The 16,171-nt window shown below is 38.5% G+C and overlaps 1 protein-coding gene across 5 annotated transcripts in view; it reads left to right on the forward strand.

Annotated features, from left to right (window-relative positions):
* Nucleotides 1-41: 41 nt before the first annotated feature.
* Nucleotides 42-16,171, forward strand: part of SCYL2 (SCY1 like pseudokinase 2) — a 73,359-nt gene continuing 57,229 nt past the window's right edge. The window contains exon 1 of one of the 5 annotated variants that reach the window (XM_010383570.2): nucleotides 42-300. The gene's annotated coding sequence lies outside the window, so the exon portion shown is untranslated. The other 4 variants (XM_030938867.1, XM_030938868.1, XM_030938870.1 and 1 more) reach the window with 4 other exon arrangements.

Below are 16,171 nucleotides of genomic sequence, written 5' to 3' on the forward strand. Positions count from 1 at the left end.
GCGGAGAGAAGTCCTGGCTCCGCCTCTTCCGAACCAGCAGGAAGTGACGTCATGCCCCCGGCCAGCAGGTCTTTTAGTCTTTTTCCCCCTCCCTTACTCTTCGTCCCCAGTCCCTCCCCTCCTCACCCCCTTCCCTCCTCCATCTCCAACGTTTGCGACCGCGGGGGCGGCGGAGGATATGGAGTAAAGCCGGAGTCAGCGGCCAGGCACCAAGGCAAAGCAAGAACAGCCAGGCGGCGTTTGTTAGGGGGGCGGGGGGAAGAGCCCCAGCACCGCCCCTCCTGGAAGGAGAAGGAAGAGGTAAGTGACCGGCCGCCGGCACCGAGCGACCTCCTTCACCCGCCGCACTCTCGCCTGGGCTCCCGGGGCCGGCGAGGAGGGAATGGAGGACTCGCGCCCGGGGTAGGCCTCCCAGGGCCGCCTGGGCTGGTGAATGTTGCCTGGTGACGGGCCTGCAGGCGGCCGACCGGGCGATCGGCGGTCGGCGCCCGCGCAAAGCAGGGCTGGGCGAGCAGCGAGCTCCGGGGAGCTGATCCGAGAGGGCCGAGTCCTCGGAAGAGGCCTTGAGGCGACGGGAGACCGGGGATCGGAGTCAGCTGCCGGAGGGAGAGTCCCCCATGCCGGCTGGGGAGCTCGGGTTTCGGTGGTGAACGTGGTACCTTTTGGGGACATTGGACGCTACTCTAGGACCGAGTGAGAGAGCTCCCCTCAGTTCTGAGGTCCGGAATCCGGTAGCTTGGGTCACCAGCCGGGGCCCTGCCGCCCGCAGTCCTTCTCTGACAGTAGCTTTAGTTCTGGAATGGAAGGTTATTGTGTGTGAGGTGGGTGGGGCAGGTGTTTTGTTGAGTCAAAAAACCCCACTGGTTACTCTTGCAGTCTTGTTTTTCTAAGCTGGAGAGAACGGATGGAGGAAGGTTTAGACCGATAAAGCTTGCAAAACCTTCTTGGACTCTGAGCACATACCTGTGATCCGTAATTAAGGAGACCATATTATCAAATCCACCGTCTAAGGCACTCGAGGAGGCTCCAGACAAGCCGCTTAAAAGCGCTATATGCCTGTAGTGACTTCATTGGAAGATGTCAACTGTGTTTTAGTACGTCAAACTCAGGAATTACTTCTGATGACACTTTTAAAAAACATTGGATTCTATGAGTGAGTTTTCTAAGTAGCATGTCTCCGTTCTGAAAAATAAATAGTTTAGCAAAAATGCTCCAAATCAGCCTGTCACTGTAAAACCCCATCATGTTCTGGTGATGGCTTGAAAGTCAGATGCTTGAAGATTCCTTTTGGACTTTGCAGGTCTGTTGTTGTTGTTTAGTTTGCTGTCTTATTCTTTAGCACAAATATTTTTAAAATATTTAAAAATGAAATCAGCTGAGTATATAAATTACTTCTTGAGGCAACATTAAACTGTAATCTTAAAGAATGCTTTTGGGGGATTGTGTAAAGGAAGGGAACCTAAGGTGAGGGCCTTCATTCTCTTTAGATTTACATTACTCACATGCAGAAACCTATTTTGTCGCTAAGATTCATAAATACCCAATAAAATATATACAGGCACATTGTACTTCTGTACTATGGAATACTTCCTTACAGATCAACCCTGTTACTGGGAATAACTACTCATACTCACATGTTTGAAATTCATGATATACCTCCCTTCCCTCACCCCAAGAAGAAAAATAACTCCTCTTACTGTGTTTAACTCCGTGGGTAGCATCACTATCCATTCTTTTCTATAGAAGTTGAAGTTTGACAATTCCTCTCTCATGCCTCATACTCAGTCTCTCATGAAGTCCTGTTGATTTTGCTTCTTGAATATCTCTTGACTCTTGTCTACTCTTTCGTCTGTAACAGTAGTCCTCCTGTTCCAAGCCACCACCATCTCTCATCTTGACTACTTCCGTAGCCTCCTGATTATGGTCTGCTTACATCTACTGTGGTCTCCTGTAGTTTTCCACACCAGACTTAGTGACTTTTTCAAAATGTACGCCTAACAACATTGTCTTTGTGTTTAAAATCTTTCAGTGGCTTCTCACTATTTTTAAGTAAATCGAACACAATAACATGCCCTACAAGCCCTTGCACAGTCGGTCCCCTTTCCAATCTCATCTCCACTGTGCTTTCTGACATTCCCTTTCTCCCCTAGTCACTCTGTCTTTCCAGTTCTCCTGCTTCAAGTATGTGGCTTTGGTTATGCTACTTCCTCTGCTTGGAAATGCCCTTCCTTTTTTTTTTTTTTTTTAGCCAATTATGCCTATTCATCATTCAGCTCACTTCAGGGAAGACTTTCCTGATTAGAATAGATTCTCCTGATTATATGTTCTTACCACACCATTGAAGAGTTGCCATGTTTATTAATACTTAATAAATTAATTAGACCTTCGTCATCTCCTGATGTGTAAGTGCTTAATGTTTGTTAAATGAATGAATTCATTTAATGCTTACTGAATGTGCCAGTAATTGTACTAAACATTTACCTCATCATCACCGTTAATCCTTATAACAATCACTTGAGGTACAGCTAGCTTTTCCCCTTTTTATAGATTAGAAATAGTGTTAGGGTGGGTAGTTAGTTGGTCATGGCTCTAGTAAATATTAGAATTGGCATTTGAACTCAGATTTCCTTACCACTGAAGAGTGTGTACTTAACTATTTAACTTAATTTTAACACTTTGCTGTTCATCAGAATCATTTGGGGAGCTTTCTCAGGATACAGATACACTTCATCTTTATAGGTTCCGATTCCAAAGGTTTGAGATACTACATATCTATATGGTTTAAGAAGTTATCCAGGTTATTTAGATGTTCATCAGAATTTGAAAACCACTGTCTTAGACAGTACTTGTGTTTTATGAGTTTATTTTCATACATTGTATTTGAGATTTTATACTTTTTTTTTTTTTTGAGACAGAGTCTCGCTCTGTCGCCCAGGCTGGAGTGCAGTGGCATGATCTCGGCTCACTGCAACCTCCACCTCCTTGGTTCACGCCATTCTCTTGCCTCAGCCTCCCGAGTAGCTGGGACTACAGGCGCCCGCCACCATGCCCGGCTAATTTTTTTGTATTTTAATTAGAGACAGGGTTTCACCGTGTTAGCCAGGATGGTCTTGATCTCCTGACCTTGTGATCTATCCGCCTCGGCCTCCCAAAGTGCTGGGATTACAGGCGTGAGCCACCGTGCAGGGCTGAGATTTTATGCTTTCTTAAATTAAGGAAGTACTGTAGACTTTAAGGAAATAATCATTTAGTCTAATTTCCTACCCAGTTATTCCTTTTTCCTCTTCTCTAGCTGGAAGCCTGCATAGAGATAAACTGTCACCCCTCTGCTACTGCTTTAAAAAAATTTACAATAATTTCAAGAATCTGATTAACTTCTTGTTGTAAAAACTATAGTTCACTAATTACATGGACTGGAAATAGCTTCAAAAAACTTGGATGTAATTTTTCCTCAGATCTTACTTATTATTTAAATTACTAATTTGATATTTAAGCATATGTTGCCTGAAATTTCATGTTGCTTTTTTTTTTTTAATATTTTTATTTACATAGAGACAGGGTTTCACTATGTTGCCCAGGCTGGTCTCAAACTCCTGAGCTCAAGTGATACTCCTGCCTTGGCCTCCCAAAGTGCTAGGATTATAGGCGTGAGCCACTGTACTTGGCCTCATGTTGCTTTTTAAATCTTATTGTACAGTGGTCTTAAAATTTGTGACCAATGACAGAAACTGAATGTTTTACTTCTTATTTCTCCCAATGCTTTCACCCATGGTGAAAAGCATAGTGCTTTTCACCTAGTAGGTACCCAATAATTTGTATACTAACTTGGCTGTACATTGCTGAGTCTCTTCAGTTTTTTATGTTCGTTTTTAAAATCAGGCTTGTCTTCAGTAATCTGTTCTGGCTCAACTGTGTCTGATAATTAGATACTTTTTATATTTGTAAAGAGAATGATTGTACCCAGCTGGTTTAATCTTTGTTCTGAATAAGATTAAACATGATTTCTGTATAGAACAAAGAAGAGCATTATCCATTTTTTGAAAACTTTCTTTTTAAAAACTTCTAGTAATCTCTGAGTGCTCCCACAAACAGAAACGAATATTTCAAGAATACATCTTAAGGCCGACTCTGGCCTTAAGGTTAACCCTGCTCCTTTCAGAGCAGTTAAAAAAAAAAAAAGTGAGAGAATATGTCTTAAGATCATCTTTCTTTAAATACAAACAGGTAAGTACTGCATGTGGGAGTATAAGCACACATTTTTTTCCCCCAGATTTTGTGAAGCATTTAACCGTATTTCATGTCTTCTGAATGTAATTTTTATTTAGAATTACAAAAATTCATTGAATAACTATAAATGATTATATAAATGGTATTCTCTTATTTTCAGGCATTTACATACAAGTCTCAGACCTTTGTGCCCCTTTAAGGGATAAAGCAAACTATTTTGAGTTTCTTTGTTTTATATTGCTGTTCTTTGTAGTCAGTGTCTATTATTTTGTGCTTTTTGAAAGTCTAGTCTCTGCTAGGTGCCATGAGACTGAAAGTTATTAAATGTAACTTCATTGCCAGATGTAATTACAATAAGTTTTTTATTTGCACTGCAGTGACTTCAACAAGAATGGAAGCTCATTCTGCTTTTTAATATTTTATTCTTGGGATTGTAAGCTTGGGAAGCTGGGGACAAAATTAAAAATATATTCCTGGGGAAGTATAGGACTGTTTGCATTCATGTTATCATACCAGTTAGAATGGCAATCATTAAAAAGTCAGGAAACAACAGGTGTTGGAGAGGATGTGGAGAAATAGGAACACTTTTACACTGTTGGTGGGATTGTAAACTAGTTCAACCATTATGGAAAACAGTATGGCAATTCCTCAAGGATCTAGAACTAGATATACCATATGACCCAGCCATCCCACTACTGGGTATATACCCAAAGGATTATAAATCATGCTGCTATAAAGACACATGCACACGTATGTTTATTGCGGCACTATTCACAATAGCAAAGACTTGGAATCAACCCAAATGTCCATCTGTGACAGACTGGATTAAGAAAATGTGGCACATATACACCATGGAATACTATGCAGCCATAAAAAAGGATGAGTTTGCATCCTTTGTAGGGACATGGATGCAGCTGGAAACCATCATTCTTAGCAAACTATCACAAGAACAGAAAACCAAACACTGCATGTTCTCACTCATAGGTGGGAACTGAACAATGAGATCACTTGGACTCGGGAAGGGGAACATCACACACCGGGGCCTATCATGGGGAGGGGGGAGGGGGGAGGGATTGCATTGGGAGTTATACCTAATATAAATGATGAATTGATGGGTGCTGACGAGTTGATGGGTGCAGCACACCAACATGGCACAAGTATACATATGTAACAAACCTGCACATTATGCACATGTACCCTAGAACTTAAAGTATAATAATAAAAAAATAAAATAAAATAAAAGTCTCCTATAAAAAAAAGAAAGAAAATTCAGGAAGTCTTTCTTAAGCATAAATATAATTTTACCTGTTATATTTCTTGCTGTATCTAGAATTCGTGAGCAGGCAGGACTGAAAGAATTGCCAGTTCCTTTCACCCACCTGCTGTCAAATGCTGTAATACTCATCCGACTTTCTGCCAGGTGCACGCAAAATCTAGTATTACAACAGATTCACGTTCTGGTTCTACTGAAAGCCAGGTGATGGCTGAGCTGGATGGTAGAGAGGTACAATCTTGGAATCATACTGAAGCTACCCCAAATCCTATTTTGGCTGAGATTTAGGAAGGGAAGATGATTGAATTTCTAGTGAATTATAATAAATGGTATGCAATGAGAAATGCCTTACATGAATAAGAATTTCCATCATTTATAATTTTGTCATTGGAAAATATAGGCTTTTTTCTTCATTAATCAAAGGACAAATGAAAAGCTATAATTTTAAGAAAAGATATTTGGACTCTTAAGTTTCTTACATGTCAAATGGCTATGCTAATAATTCAAAATCTCAACTTTAAGTTCAGGTCTTATTTTACAGGCTCCTTGGAGATTACTCTGTCCTTGACCTTCTGTAATTTTCATGGTATTCTTCTTGGGTCTCTTTGGGTGATATTTTTCAAGGCCATAGTCTACCATACTGGCTCATGGTGCACCAATTTTTACGTTCAGTCTGGACGGTTTTTTGTAAGTTTTTGGACTGCATGTCTAAAAACCTACTAGATGCCTCCATCTGAGTGTCATTCAGGCACTCAAATTCTGCATGTCCAAAGTTGAGTTCTTCCCCCATAAAACAACTGGCTTCTATATATCCTGTCTTGGTAAATGGCTTCACCTTCTAGCAAGACTCTGAAATTGGTGGTGGGGTAGACTGCTTAGTTTTGTCCTTTTCTTCTCTTGGTTTTAAATTGTTTCTTAATTTTTCCTTTCTTCTCCTTTCTCACTGCTATTTTTGTAATTCAGCAACCTTTCTCCGTTTAAAATTTTGTTTAAAATGTGAAATATAATGCATAAAAGTATATAATGTAGTTGAACATGTAAATACCAAATAAATATCTGTGTAACTAGCACCTTTGAAATACCTCCTTTACCCACCATCTCTTCTCTATCTTCCTCCATATTTCCTTTATTTTCTTGCTTTGTATATATTCTGAATTATAAATATCCCTGAATTGCATATTGAAGTTCTCTTCAGTCTTGCCGTATTCTCAGCCTCCACCTTTAGTATATCTTCCACTCTGCTTGATAGAGTGATTGATCATCTTACTCATGCCTGAAACCCTTCTGTGGCTTCCATAGCTTGATTTCTTACTACTCAATGTCCTTGGTGATCTGGCTTTTTAGTCTCCTCTGCCATACTTTCTTCTTTTTCTTCAGCTTTTAACTGAACTTGGTTTTTACTTTGTGATTTTACTCCTACAGTTCTCCTATTCTGTATCCAGTTTACTCCTCTAGCATGGCTGTTTTTGGGAAACATTCTATTCCTCTTCTTTTTGTTTCTATAACACCGTGCATGTATATTCTGTAGCATTTTATCACCTGTAGGCTAATGCTGTGGTGGTTTTGTCTGTCTTCCCCTTTAATGTAAGGTGTTTCATAGCTTTTCATTTACTTCCTTCCCAGTTTCTCATATAGTATCAGATACATAGTGGATACTCAGTAAATATTAAACCACCAAATGAATTTCCATGCCTATTCTCTGCCGTATGTTAACCAGTGTTGACTCTGGATGATGGATAGCATCTCAAAATTGAATATCAATTCTGAAAATATGCTTTGTTTTCATATGGAACTCTGTAGTTTTCAGACCACACCATAGTCTTCCTCCCTTATGAATCTTGGCACATGGTATTATAATCCCTTCCGGAATACTACTTCTGCCTTTTCTTACCTGAAAAATACTTTATAGTTTTGAGCCCATCTTAATATTTCCATAGCATGTACATTCTTACCACAAGTTATTTGCTATAACTCTTTGCAAGACTGAGTCTGCTATTGGATGGAGTCCCTAAAAAGCAGAACCTCTGTATTCTCAATGTATAACAAGGTGCAAGGCATTTAATATGTAGCTTGTCAGGCAGCCTTAGAGGAATAGATATGTATGGTTTTAAATAGAATTTTGTATCCTTTCACCTTTCCATCAAAATCAACAGCAGATGTTCCTAGAGAACAACTTGGCATAGCCAGTAAATGTTTTCATAATGCCAGTAGCTACATTTTCTAGCTGCTTACAAAAATGCAGCATTAAATTAGAAAGGGAAAGTGAGTCTCCATTTCCATTTATAGGCGGTTCAAATCTTTAATAGAAGAAAGTGGGTTATATTTACATAAGTAAAATTTTGTTAATAAACAGGATACAAACTACCTGAGATCAGTGGTCTTCAAATATTTTTGCTTGTGTATCAAATAATTTTGAATAACATGCTCCTTTTGCACATTTTTAAAGTTGATCTCATCTGGAGTTTTTTTATCAAGAGTTTAAATAGTTGCACAATATCTAATTTCTAAATTGTTGTATATTGTGATAGTGCTTTACTTCATCAAAACCTTGGATTTTATCAATTGAAATGTGTTCTTATATCTCTGTGACAACCATCTTCTTAATTGTAATTCTGTGATAGATAGCATGTGTTCTTGTTATTAACATCTGTCCTGAAAGAAGCAAGGTATAGCCTCCTTTAGTATTTCTTATCAGACTTCCTTGTGCTTTACTCTTAAGTGGCTTTCTCTTAGAATTAAATCTACAAATTGCATCCCCTTCCTCCCACAAAATTGTTTACACCTAGGAAAATGGCCTACAGTAACACTAGGATGGCTGAGAGTAATACTTTGTTTTAGTCAAGTGGGAAAAAAATTGTGAAGAAAGAAGTGGTTAAGGAAAATCTTCAGGACATAGACTTGGTCTCAGGCAAATCAATTTTAGGAAAGAGTACACATGGAAGTTGACAACTTGGAGAGTGATAGGACTTTAAAACTTTGTTTGTGCTATAGACCCTTTTGACAGTTTAGTAAAGCCTGTGAATCCCTTCTCACAGTAATATTCTAGAATCAGTTTGTCACTTTCTACAGAAAGCGTGCTGGGATTCTGGTTGAATTGCGTTGAATTTGTAGATTATTGAGGATAATTGACACATTAACCATATTGAATCTTCCAACTCATGATCATAGTATATCGTTCCATTTATTTAGGTTTTCTTCAGTTTCTATTAGCAGTTTTTTGTTTTCATTGTATAGATCTTGCATAGCTTGTTAAAATTATTCATAGATATTATATACCCTTGAAACGGTATTTTTAAATTTTAAATTTTCTAATAGAAATACATAGAAATGCAATTTTTTTTTCAAGACAGGGTCTCACCCTGTCACCTAGGCTGGAGTGCATTAGTGTCATCACGCCTCACTGCATCCTCAACCTTCCAGGCTCAAGTGATCCTTCTGCCTCAGCCTATTGAGTAGCTAGGACTGCAGACATGTGCCACTGCTCCTGGCTAATTTTTAAAAACTTTTTGGGGTCTTGATATATTGCCCAGGCTGATCTCAAACTCCTGTACTCAAGCAATCCTTCCACCTCAGCCTCCCAAAGTTCTGGGATTACAGGCATGAATTACTATGCCCAGCCTAGAAATACAATCTTTTCAAATATGTTGTTCTTGTATTCTACTATCTTGCCAAACTCATGTATTCGCTCTGGTGGCTTTTTTGTAGATTCATTCCTTCTGATGTTCTGTGTATGCAGTTGTATCATTTGGGAATAAATTGTTTTCTTTCTTCGCAGTCTGAATGCCTTTTATTACATTTTCTTGCTTTATTGCCTTGGCTAGGACCACTATTGGAATGTTGAATAGAAGTGGTAAAAGTGGGTATACCTACCTTGTTCTGAAACTTAGGGAGAAAAGTGGTCAGTATTTATCTTTAAATATAATATTAGCTGTAAATATTCAAAGATGCTGTTTATCAGGTTGAAGAAGTTCCTTTCTGTTCTTAGTTTCCTGAGGGTTTTTATTATGAATTAGTATTGAATTTTGTCAAGTTTTTTCTCTGCTTCTACTAAGATTATCTTGCTTTTTTTCATTATTCAGTTAATGTGAATTACATGGATTCGTTTTTAAATGTTGAATTAACATTGCATTCCTGAAGTGAACCCCATTTGGTTGTGGGGTTGGATGTGGTGTTCTAATATCTTAAGGATTTTTACATATTAACGAGGAACATTGGTTTGCAGTTTTATTGCTGTGGCATTATTTGGTGTTGATGTCAAGGTAATACTGACTATATAACATGAAATGGAAAGTATCCTCTCCTCTTCTGTTTTGGGAGAGTTTGTGTGGACTTGGTATGATTTTTTCCTTAAATGTTTGATGATATATGCTACTCATGGAGAAGCTTTAAGATTAGAATCTGTGGAATTTCTGTTGTTGGTCATTTGTGTCTTTTAAAATTTTTCTTTTCTTTTTTTATTTTTATTTTTGAAACAGGATCCCACTCTTTGTCATCCAGGCCAGAGGGGAGTGGCACAATCATGGCTCACTGCAGCCTTGACCTCGCAGACTTAAGCAATACTTTCACCTCAGCCTCCCAAGTAGCTGGGACCATAGCACACACCACCATGCCCTGCTAATTTTATTTTTCATTTTTTTGTAGAAACATGGTCTCCTTATGTTGCTTAGGCTGGTCTTGAACTCCTGGGCTCAAGTGATCCTCCTGCTTTAGCCTCCCAGAGTGTTGGGATTACAAGCATGAGCCACTGCACCTTGCTACAATTTTCTTGATGAGTGCAGCTAAAGTTTTACTGATTTCATTGATCTTTTCAAAACTTTTTTTTTTTACTTCATTGGATTGTTCTTCCTCTTTTTCATTTCTCTATTAAATAAAGTATTAAATTACGTTAAATTCACATTACATTAAACTCTTTCATTGATTCCTCCTCTTCTGTCTACTTATTTTAATTTTCTGTTTTTCTAACTTCTTAAGGTAGAAGCTTAGACCATTATTTCGGACTTTTAAAACCCCTAATGTAAACATTTGCAACTATAGATTTCTTTGTAAGTACTGCTTTAGTTACGACTTACAAATTTTCATTTTCATTCACTTCAAAATATTTTTGAAATTTCTTTGTGATTTCTTTTTTAGCCCTTGGATTATTTAAAAGTGTTGATTGGCCGGGCGTGGTGGCTCACACATGTAATCCCAGCACTTTGGGAGGCCAAGGCGGGCAGATCACAAGGTCAGGAGATCGAGACCATCCTGGCTAACACAGTGAAACCCCGTCTGTACTAAAGAATACAAAAAATTAGCCGGGCGTACTGGCAAGCGCCTATAGTCCCAGCTACTTGGGAGGCTGAGGCAGGAGAATGGCGTGAACCCAGGAGGTGGAGGTTTAAGTGAGCCGAGATTGTGCCACTGCACTCCAGCCTGGGCAACAGAGCAAGACTCCATCTCAAAAAAAAAAAAAGGTGTTGATCAATTTCCATATATTTGCAGTTTTTCTATGTATTTTAATCTATTATTGATTTCTAGTTTAATTTTATTGTAGTCAAAGAAAATAGTTTGTATTATTTCAGTAGTTATAAATATTTCGAGACTTGTTTCATAGCCCAACATATACTTCGTTTTAGTGAATGTTACATATCTACATGAAAACAATTTGTTATTTGTAGAGTGAGTGTTTTAGTTCAGGTTGTTTGATAGTGCTATTGAAATCTCTGTCCTTACTGATTTTCTCCCTGCTTGCTCTGTGTTACTAAGTGAGAACTCGTGAAGTCTCCAACTATAATTATGAATTTGTCCATTTCTTCTGTCAGTTCTGCCACTTTCTGCTGCATTTATTTTGAAGTTCTCTTATTGGGTGTGTACATATTTAGTATTGTTATGTCTTTTTGGTGAATTGACAACTTTGTCATTACAAAATTACCTCTTTGTCGTCAAGCTTATTCTCTTATTAATATAGCCACTCCAATTTGGTATATTTTCACATTCTTTTACCTGTGTTTTTATACTTTTAAAGTGGGTTTTTGTAAGCAGCATATAGTTAGATCTTGCTTTTTTATCCAATTTGACAATCTCTGCCTTGCAATTGAAATTTTAAATTGTTTACACTTAATGTAATTTATTGATATGGTTGGATTTAAGTCAACCATCTTGCTATTTATTTTGTATTTGCTGCATTTGTTTTTTGTTCCTTCCTCTTTTCTGCTTCTTTTTATATTTATTCAGTTTGCTTTAGGGTTTATTTTTATCTTTACAATTTAGTTATATCACTTTATTATTTTGTAGTTAATTTTATTTTGTTATTATTCGAGGGTTTACAGTATATATCATTTAACTTACCACAACCTGCCTTCAAATGATACTGTACTGCCTCACCTATAATGTAAGGATCTTTAAAAAATATACTTACATTTCCCCCTCCTGTTCTTTCTTGTGCCAGTTCTTCTACATATGTTATAAGCACAATACATTTTTATTATTTTTGTTTTAAATGATCAGCTATCTTTTAAGTATATTATGACATGAAAAGTATTTTTTATATACCCACATCATTTTTATTTTTATTGTTCTGCTTTTAAAAACTTTCTTAAGTTTTTTTTTTTTTTTCTTTTTCCTTTCTTTTCTTAGAGGATCTTGTTCTGTCACCCAGGCTGGAGTACAGTGGCACAATCACAGCTCACTGTAGCCTCCACCTCCTGGTCTCAGTTGATTCTTCTGCCTCAGCCTCCTGAGTAGATGAGACTACAGTCAGGTGACACCATACCTGGATAATTTTTCTATTTTTTGTAGAGATGGGGTCTTACTGTGTTGCCTAGGCTCATCTCGAACTGCTGGGCTCAAGTGATCCTCCCAGCTCTACTAGTTTTTATAGTGATTATCTGTTGTTTTTCTGAAAATTTCTTTATTTCACATTGAGTTTTGAAAGTTTTTTTCCCAACCTATAGAATTCTAGGTTGACAGTTTCCTTTACCAGTTTTAAAGACCTTATTCAGTTGTTCTCTGGCATGTGTTGTTTCTGCCAAATCTGGGGAAATTCTTTTTTTTTTTTTTTTTTTTTTTTTTTTTTTTTGAGACAGAGTCTTGCTCCCTTGCCAAGCTGGAGTGCCGTGGTGCGATCTTGGCTTACTGCAGCCTTCACCTCCTGGGTTCAAGCGATTCTTCTACCTCAGCCTCCTGAGTAGCTGGGACTATAGGCGTGTACCACCTTGCCCAGCTAATTTTTGTATTTTTAGTAGAGATGAGATTTCACCATGTTTGCCAGGATGGTCTCCATCCCTTGACCTCGTGATCTGCCTGCCTCAGCCTCCCAGAGTGCTGGGATTACAGGCATGAGCCACCGCACCTGGCCAGTCTGTGGAAATTCTTATCTTTGTTCTTATGTGTAATTTACTTGTTTTCTGTGGCTGCTTTCAAGATTTTTCTTTTAATCACTGATTTTCAGCTATTTGGTATATCTATGTATGGGTTTCTTTGTGTTTATCCCGCATGTGGTTTATTTAATTTCTTGGAGCTTTGTATAGCAGCAGTCCCCAACCTTTTTGGCACCAGGGACCAGTTTCCTAGAAGACAGTTTTTCCATGGATGGGGTGTGGGGGGCTTGGTTTCAGGGTGAAACTGTTCTACCTCAGATCATCAGGCATTAGTTAGATTCTCATAAGGAGTGCACAACCTAGATCCCTCGCATGTGCAGTTTGCAGTAGGATTCACACTTCTATGAGAATCCATTGCTGCCACCTATCTGACAGGAGGTGGAGCTTAGGCAGGAATACTTGCTCGCCTACTGCTCACCTGCTTTGCAGCCCCGTTCCTAATAGGCCATGGACTGGTACTAATCTGCGGCCTGGGGGTTGGGGTCTACTGTTGTGTAAGTCACATCATCTTGCTTCTTGGCATGTCTAATAGTTATTGATTGCCTGCTGAACATTGTGAATGTTACATTGTTTAATATCTGAATTTTTTGTGCATGTTATGTGTCTTCTTTTCATAACTATTGGGTTTTGTTCCGGTAGGCAGTTTAGTAATTTATTATTACTTCGGTCATTTGAGAATTGATTTTAGAGCAGATTTAGATTAGCTTTTACTCTAAGGGTGGTTTACCCCACTATTAAGGCATGGTTCTTACAAGGTTTCTGCTAAATGTCTTAGTGGTCAGTGAAGACTCACTACTCCAGCTGATGAGATACCGAATGATTTGCAGCCTTGTGTGAACCTTGAAACTATTCAACTCATAGCTTTCTAGTTTGGTTCTTGCCAGACCTGGTGGAGTGTCACACCATGCATAAGCATGTGTGGGACCAGGGAACAGAGCATGAAGGGGACCTCTCTGCATTTTCTTTAGCTTCATTCACTTTGAAATTGTGTCTCAGAACTTTCATCTACCTCCGCATTCTTGAATGCCAGTTTGTCCCTCCAGCTTCTCAATTCAGCTAGATAGCTACCTGGAATTCTGCTTTATGCTCTGTAGTTTGCAATGTGCCTCTGGGGCAATCCTGGTTCTCTTGTTAGTTCTCTTTCTTACTGGGATCAAAGGCTCTTGCTGCCTGTTCAATGTCTGAAAAAATGTGTTTCATATATTTTGTTTAGTTTTCTAGTTGTTAAAAGCAAGAGGGCAGATTCACTCTTTGTTCCTCCCTTATGGCCAGAAGTTAGAGTAACTTATTCATTTATTTACTTAGAGTAATATTTTTAAATGTATGAAATAAAAAGTATAGAATAAAAACATTATTTTGAAATAATTGTAATAACATTTCCATAACTACAAAATGGTGTTATATATGTTTAATGCATTCAATAACAAAGCCTAGTATGGGGGCCTAATAATACCTCTAATTATCTTTGAAGTCTTTACCTGACTCCAGATTAGGAACTGCTACCTTAAAACTATCTATGCCCATGTATTCCCTGAAAAGTCTTCAGGTAACCCTAGAGATACAGACATTATAGTTTGAAGAAAGCTTCCTTTAGCTTTCTTCAACTAAAGATGTCAACAGACATCATCACAATTAGAGTCTATTTTAATTTACCAAAGGAGAAAAGTTAAGCCTGGCAATTACTAATTATTACTACAGGTTGAATATCCCTAATCCAAAAATCTGAAGTGCTCCAAAATCTGAAACTTTTTGAGCAGTGACATGGTGCTTAAAGAAAATGCTCATTGGAGCATTTCGGATTTTGGATTTTTGAATTAGGGTTGCTCAGTCAGTAAGTATGTAATGCGAGCATTCCAACATCTGAAAAAAATAAAAAAATCCAAAATGCTTCTGGTCCCAAGCATTTAGGATAAATATTCAACCGGTAACAACTACTGATCATTATGCTTATTAAAAATTACCAAATAAATGATAAGTATTCATTAATGACACGTCATTCATAACAAAACTATGTAAAATTTTAAAAATAGTCTTCAGACTTTATGCTTATGCTCATTATGTGTGTATGTATTTTATTGCCCCTTTACCATCAGTGCTTTTTTTTTTTTTTTGGAGATAGATTCTGGCTGTCACCCAGGCGGGAGTGCAATGGTGCTATCCCAGCTCATTGCAGCTCCCCGTCCCAGGCTCAAACTATCCTTCCACCTCAGCCTTCCAAGTAGCTGGGAGTACAGGCATGTGCCGCCATTCCTGGCTAATTTTCGTATTTTTTGTAGAGACAGGGTTTCTCCATGCTTCCCAGGCTGGTCTTGAACTTGTGAGCTCAAGTGATCCACCTCCATCAGCCTCCCAAAGTGCTGGGATTACAAGCATGAGCCACTGTGCCTGGCCAATGCTTCTCTTTTAGGATATTTTCTTAAGTGATTTGATAGTTGAATGTAATTATTATTTAATAATGAATAAAACTTTTTATAAAATACCAATCTGGGCTAGACGTGGTGGCTTGTTTATTCCTGTAATCTCAGCACTTTGGGAGACCAAGATGGGAGGATCACATGAGGCTAGGAGTTTGAGACCAGCCTGGGCAACATAGCAAGACCCTGTCTCTACAGAGAAATAATAATAAAGAAGATACAAATTTATTGCTTAGTAAAACGTTAGCATCTTTTAAGTTTTATATTGTTGTTTTTAATGTGAAGTGATCAACACCTGTGAAAAGGGGTGGAAAAAGAAAAAATAAGAGTAAATTTTTAAATGTGAAGTGAGAGTCAGACCTTCTATATTTGTTGTTGTTGTTGTTTTTGAGACAGAGTCATTCTGTCACCCAGCCTGGAGTGCAAAATAGTGTGATCTCGACTCTTGACTCACTGCAACTTCCGTCTCCCGGGTTCAAGCAAGTCTTGTACCTCAGTCTCCCGAGTAACTGGGATTATGGGCGCGCGCCACCATGCCTGGCTAATTTTTGTATTTTTTGTAGAGACGGTTTTTCGTCATGTTGGCCAGACTGGTCTTAAACTCCTGGCCTTAAATGATCCTCCTGCTTTGGCCTCTCAAACCCCACAAACCCCACTTTTAAGTCTTTTTTTTTTTTTTTTTTGAGATGCAGTCTCTCTCTGTCACCCAGGCTGGAGTGCCGTGGCACGATTCCGGCTCACTGCAACCTCCACCTCCTGGGTTCAAGTGATTCTTGGGCTTCAGCCTCCCAAGTAGCTAGGACTACAGGCACCTGCCACCATGCCTGGCTAATTTTTGTATTTTTAGTAGAGATGGTGTTTCACCGTGTTGGCCAGCTGGTCTCAAACTTCTGGCCTCA

This window comes from Rhinopithecus roxellana, chromosome 10, assembly GCF_007565055.1.
Source record: "Rhinopithecus roxellana isolate Shanxi Qingling chromosome 10, ASM756505v1, whole genome shotgun sequence".
Classification (NCBI taxonomy): domain Eukaryota; kingdom Metazoa; phylum Chordata; class Mammalia; order Primates; family Cercopithecidae; genus Rhinopithecus; species Rhinopithecus roxellana.